Source organism: Rhamphochromis longiceps, linkage group LG15 (genome assembly GCF_057381845.1).
Source record: "Rhamphochromis longiceps isolate RC_006_pf linkage group LG15, R_longiceps_female_GT1.1, whole genome shotgun sequence".
NCBI classification, from domain to species: domain Eukaryota; kingdom Metazoa; phylum Chordata; class Actinopteri; order Cichliformes; family Cichlidae; genus Rhamphochromis; species Rhamphochromis longiceps.
The window spans coordinates 14,730,537-14,736,785 of NC_140571.1; positions in this window are offsets into that span (position 1 = coordinate 14,730,537).

Sequence of the window (6,249 nt, forward strand, 5' to 3'; positions counted from 1 at the left end):
TTCTTCAGCTGGCCCACGCACTTTTCTACAATTGACACACCCTTTAATGTATTTGGCCACTACCTTACTGCCACCTATGATCCAATAGCCACTTTCCCTGAGTTTGTTCAGAGTTTGGCCTCGGCCTTGGTGTTGCGTTTTCTTGTGACAGTGGTCAAGAACAAGTTGTGTGACAATGCCTTCCTTTGGAAGGATTACTGGATGATTCAATGCAAATGATGCTGAGGACTTTCTCAACCTTCCTCCAACCCTAAGCAAGTTGTCTGCCAAAATAGGATCAAGTTGATACATTTTATGAGTTTTTGGTAGTCCAGCTGAGTTTTGACTGAACCATTTGAGCTCTTCTTTAAAGACTTCCCTCTGTGCTGCCTGGAGGAGTACAAAAGCGGCCATTTGTCTTTCTTTTACACTAATGGGTCCTGAGTTATCTCTCCTTGCAAGTCTTTTAATTCTTGCCACAACGTTAAGAGCTGTATCCCAATTGGAAAATCTTGAGAACCTCTCAAGAAAGCTGTTTTCTTCAAGGGCATTTGTCTTCAGGACCTTTACTTCTGGGTCCCCAACAAGAAGATTAGGGGAATGTTGGTTTGTGACAATTTCCCTTTCCCATAGGAATTTAGGTCCAGTGAGCCAATTCGAGCTTAGCAGATCTGCCACCTTGAGGCCCCTAGACACGTGATCAGCTGGATTTTGATCAGATTCAATGTAAAACCATTGCTTCGGATCAGTAGAGTCTCTTATTTTCTGAACTCGATTTGCCACAAAGACATGAAAGCGACGAGCATCATTTTTTATGTATCCAAGCGTCACTTTAGAATCTGTCCAGAAAAACTCCTCGTCAATTTTCCGCTCGAGCTCTGACCTGAGGAAGTTACTTACAGCTGCAGAAACTGCAGCTGCAGTGAGCTCAAGGCGTGGGATAGTGATTATTCTTGTGGTTGCCACTCTGGCTTTACCCATGACCAGTGCACAATGCACGTTCTTATCAGCAACAATCCTGATGTATGAACATTGTCCATAGCCACTGCTGCTGGCATCCGAAAAATGATGCAGCTCAATTTTTTTGACCTTGCCAAAGTTCTCAGGAACAAGGCATCTTGGTATTTCAATCCTTTTTAGATTCTCCAAGTCACCGAGCCATGCTTTCCATTTGGTCTCTAGTGCCGGAGGAATAGGATCATCCCATCCCACTCCGCGTTTGCACATTTCCTGGAGTACTTGTTTTCCTGTCAAAATGTAGGGTGAGAGAAAACCTAACGGGTCATACACACTAGCAACTGTTGCTAGAATTCCTCGGCGTGTGGCTGGCCTTTCTTTGAGGGCTACACTGAATGAGAACACGTCAGCCTCTATGTTCCACTTTACTCCCAGCACACTTTGCATTTGAATTACAGAGTAGTTCAGGTTTACATCTTTGGTCTTGCTGGCTCGTTCTGTTTCTGGGATAATGCTCATGACCTCCTTGTTGTTGCATGCAAATTTGTGCAAGCGCAGTTTCCCTTTTGCACAGACCTCTTGTGCTTCACAGACCAGCTGCTTGGCTTCCCTGACTGAATCAATGCTGATTAGCCCGTCATCCACATAAAAGTTTTTGTGAATGAATCTGGCTGCCAGCGGGTAGTCCTTTTTTTGTTCCCTGGCGAGATACTTCATGCCATAGTTAGCACATCCCGGTGATGATGCCGCTCCAAAAATGTGCACTCGCATGCGATACTCCTTAGGCTCAGTATCTGTATTCCCGTCCTTCCACCACAGAAACCTTAAGAAGTCTCGATCCTCTGGGTTGACATGGAAGCGATGAAACATTTTTTCCACATCACACATAATTGCTATTTGATGCTCTCGAAATCTGCACAAAACCCCTGCCAGAGCATTAATCAAGTCTGGGCCTGTGAGTAGGTGGTCATTTAAAGAGATGCCTTCGTGTTTAGCAGAGCAATCGAAAACAACTCGAATTTTCTCTGGCTTCCTGGGATGATACACGCCATGGTGCGGAATGTACCATGTGTTACTACCTGATGTGCCATCTGCTTCCTCTGCATCACCATCTTTAAAGACACTATTCATGAACTTGATGTAGTCTTCCTTGTACTTTGGGTTCTTATCCATTTTTCCTTTTAAACGTTTCAAGCGAAACATTGCAAGCTGCTTGTTATTTGGAAGCTGTGGGCGTTCTCTAAAAGGCAGAGGCATTTCTAAATGGCCTTCCTCATTGTAGTGAATGTTCTCATTCAGCATCTCTAGAAACTGAATGTCCTCTTGAGATACACTCCCTTCTTTATGGTTTGTGTCCAGAAAGTCATTTTCAAGTGCTTTAATCACAGAAGCAGGCGTCCTTTACTGTGACACGATGACAGATCCCTGCTGCTCCCATTGAACTTTTCCATGGCTTAATGGCTCCCACGATACTCCACCCTAAGTCTGTTTTTATTGCATAGGGATCATAATCCTTTCCTGGTATGACTTCCCTTGGCTTTAGCGCTCTTGCACAGTCGTAACCGATGAGAAGAGCTATAGGACAGTCCAAGAGATCTGGCATTTCATTTGCAATGCTAAGTAGATGGGGCCACTTCTTTGCTGTCTCTCGAGTTGGAATAGTGTGTTTCTCCAATGGAATGTACTCTTGAGTGTAGGTTGGTGGCAAGTCAATGTACTTTTCTGAGTTGTACCCTCTTACCCTCAGTCCATCCACTCTTTGACTAGGTACAATCGAACACCTGTCAGTCATTGTTGTCAGCTTTAGCTTCACTGGTTCCCTGCTTGCCTGTATCTTTTCACAAATATCTTGGTCAATAAATGTGTTGCTGCTTTGGGTGTCTAGCAGAGCATAAACCAATGTCTCTTGATTCTTCGCTGATGAAGAAAGCCACACTGGAACAATCATTGAAGTGCAATCATTGTTGCCCACTCTCACACTGCACGATACGGTGGCTGCATTCTCCTCTTCTGATGGTGGTTCAGGTTCATCTCCCAGTGGAGGATCTTCATGGAGAGGAGAAGGGTGGCTTCGTCTGCAGACATTACATGTTGCTCTCTGTCGACAGTTTTTGGAAATGTGGCCGACTCGCAGACAAGCAAAGCACATATTGTTGTCCCTAATAAACTGTTTCTTTTCTTCAAGCGGCATTGCTGTAAACTTTGCACATTTATAGATAAAATGATTTTGCTTGCAGCAGATACATTCAAGTTTCCGTTTGTTCTGAGTTGAGGAAGGGTTGGGTTTTGATTTTCTTTGGCTCTGAACTGGAGTTGTGTTCTTCACATCTTTAGACCCATTTGCTGATGTCACCAGGACACTGGCCTTCAGACGTTTTTGTTCTTTCTCAGGTTTTTCAAATGTGTTTTTTAAGGCAAACAGAGAAGAAACAGGATTACATGCTATACGCGCCTCTTCAGCCACAAAGTCCGCAAATTCTGCAAACCCTGGATATGCCTTTTCTTCATCCAGTAATTTTGTGACATAACGATTCCAGCGGGTTGTGGCCCAGTCAGGAAGTTTCAGCAATATTTTTTGATTTTCTTCACAATCATCTAAAACCTTGAGACCTTGGACGTGAGGCATAGCATTCTTACAAGAAATGAGGAAATCACTAAACTCTCTCAATTTAAGTGACTCCTTTGGACCAATCTTTGGCCAACTGCTTAGTTTTCCCCTAAAGGCTCTTTGAACTACAAATGGGTGTCCATAGCGTTTGTTCAGAGCATCCCAAGCTTGTTTGTAAGCTTCCTCGTCACTTCGATAAAATGTCCCTTCTAAAACACAGAGAGCTTCTCCACCAATGTACTTCTTCAAGTAGAACAGCTTATGGGCTGAATCTGTGCAGCTAGTCTCGATAAGCGCCTTAAAGCAAGTGCTCCACTCAACAAATTTAAGTGGGTCTCCTGTAAATGTAAACGGCTCTGGCACTGGGAGTCTAGACATTACTAAGGACTCTTTTAATGCCTGCACCAGAGAGAGCTCACTTTCTTTTGGCACCACTTGAGTATCATAGTGAGGGGCGTGAACACTTTGTGAGGTCAGGATGAATTTACCTTCAGAGTGAGGAGGTGCAGTGCTCTGAGGAACTTGGGTGCATGGGGGACTGCTAAGTGGTTTAGGAAGCTGGCTGAAAGACAAAGTACTCCTTACTTCACAATTTCTTATTTCAGCATTCATTTTTGATTCCTCTTCAGCATATACATTGTATTCTGCCTGAATGACCTCAAGATCTCTTTGATTTTCCAACATTTTCAATTGCTCTTGTTGAGCTAATATCTCCTTTCTCCGGGCAGATATTTCCATTTCTCTGTTTATTTCAGCTTGCTTTGATGCCAGTCGTGCTGCTGCCTCTGCTTTCCTTGCAGATACATGACTTCCTTGCTGACTATGGCTGTGCTGGCTATTTCTTCCAGCTCTAGACACAGTTGAGCCATAAATTGATTCTGCACCTTCTCTTTGGAGTAACTGAAGGAGTGATTCTTTTATAGCTCCTGCATCAAACTCTTTGTCAACATCTCAGTAACGCCTTTTCAGAAGTATCATCATCTCAGCAGAAACTGAAGTACAGCTATCCATCTTTCTTCTCATATCTTGAGATGGTGTAGTCAGTGCACGTAAAGCCACATAATCTTGCTGTAGGTCTAACTCACATTTTTCTACTGACTTGATCATTTCAGCTAATTCTGCTTTAGAACATTCTTCTTTAAGTTTGGACCTAGTGAGCTGAATTTCTGCCTTAAAGTTTAAATATGTTGACATAAACTTTCTTTCTTTGCTTGTTATCTCTGTCTGTTTAAACTCACGCATTTTTTCTGTTAGTTGCCTTTGACGGTCTGTCCGTCTCACCTCTGCGTCAGGTTTAGATGATGGCTGAGGCAGCCCTATTTTGTGTATTTCAAGGTCTCCATAAATTTCTCCTATGCGTGCTTCAACTTCTTCTCTTTCTGCATCTTCAAGTTCAGTTTCTAATTTCTTTTCTAACTGTGCCTTTTCATCTTCTAAGGCTATAAGTATTTGCTCAAGGATATGAGTTTCTTGTGTACTCTGCTCCATTACAATGTTTTGAACCAACAACTTAGAACAATAAAAGGAAACTTACCCAGAGTACACTACCTTAAATATCAAACAGCACAGTAATAAACTTTCAATAAATGAACAAATGTACAATATCTACACCATACAATTTTCTTTTTGGCCTTTTCTTAGATCTCTTTATGCAGTTCAAACGTTTCGCTGATGTAAGAACTCACAGTCTACTCTTCCACGTGGGCTGCCGTCTTGGAAGAATGGCGTGCAGGGCTCTGGCTGCTTGCTCCATAACAGGCCACGTTTTTCACTGTAACTGCTCCTGAAGGTTTTTCATGTTCGAAGTAGAATAAAGGGCCATGCTCCAACTGATGTTCAGCCAGTATTTTAATCTTCTTTTCACCAGCAAACACCGTGAAAAACTATGGTGAAATGATCAATGAAAAACACGGATATTACATCAGCAGAACAAAAATTACAACTCAAATAAAACATACACACAAAGTAAATGCACCAACATACCGTGTGCGCCTTTCTACTGAACATTCATGAGCAATTGTAGTCCATATTTTCTATATTTCCACCCTTTACACAGGCCAGCATTCTCTTTGTGGCTCGAGCCTTCAGTCTCTGGTGACACGTGCTCTTAATTGAGCCTCACCCCAAAGCATGCGCACCACAAAGCGCCACACTCAGGCCCACCAGTAGGTGGCGACAACACAACATGAATCCAGATTAAACACCAAATTTTTCAACATTGCAATCACATAATAATTACATTTCAATGCGACAGCTACAAATGTCATGGCGATGTTGGGCTTAATATGATGCACAAGTTTGAAATTATTTTCGATTTCCTCTTATCCACACAGACTCATTGAGCTTATAGGACTTGATAGTATAACCTCTTAAGTAATCAGCACTGCTTAATCCCTCATGTCTTTAGTGGGAGAAGGGTAACTGCTTCACTGGGACACCTCCAGACAGCAACCAGGATCCCATGTGTAAATAAAAGATTTTAAATGAACTTATTCTTGTATAGAGCCTTTCTACTCTGGAGGACTCTTCAGTACTTCATACAAGATGCCTTATTCGCCCAAGCACTTTTTTTTAAAATGCTGATGTGCTTTCTATCTAGCAGTCATACTCCGATGGATGCATCAGAGATTAATCCAAGTAATAGTCTTCACCGCTGATGTGTCCAACTATATCTCCATGCCGGAAAGAAAGCTTTGCCTGCTGCA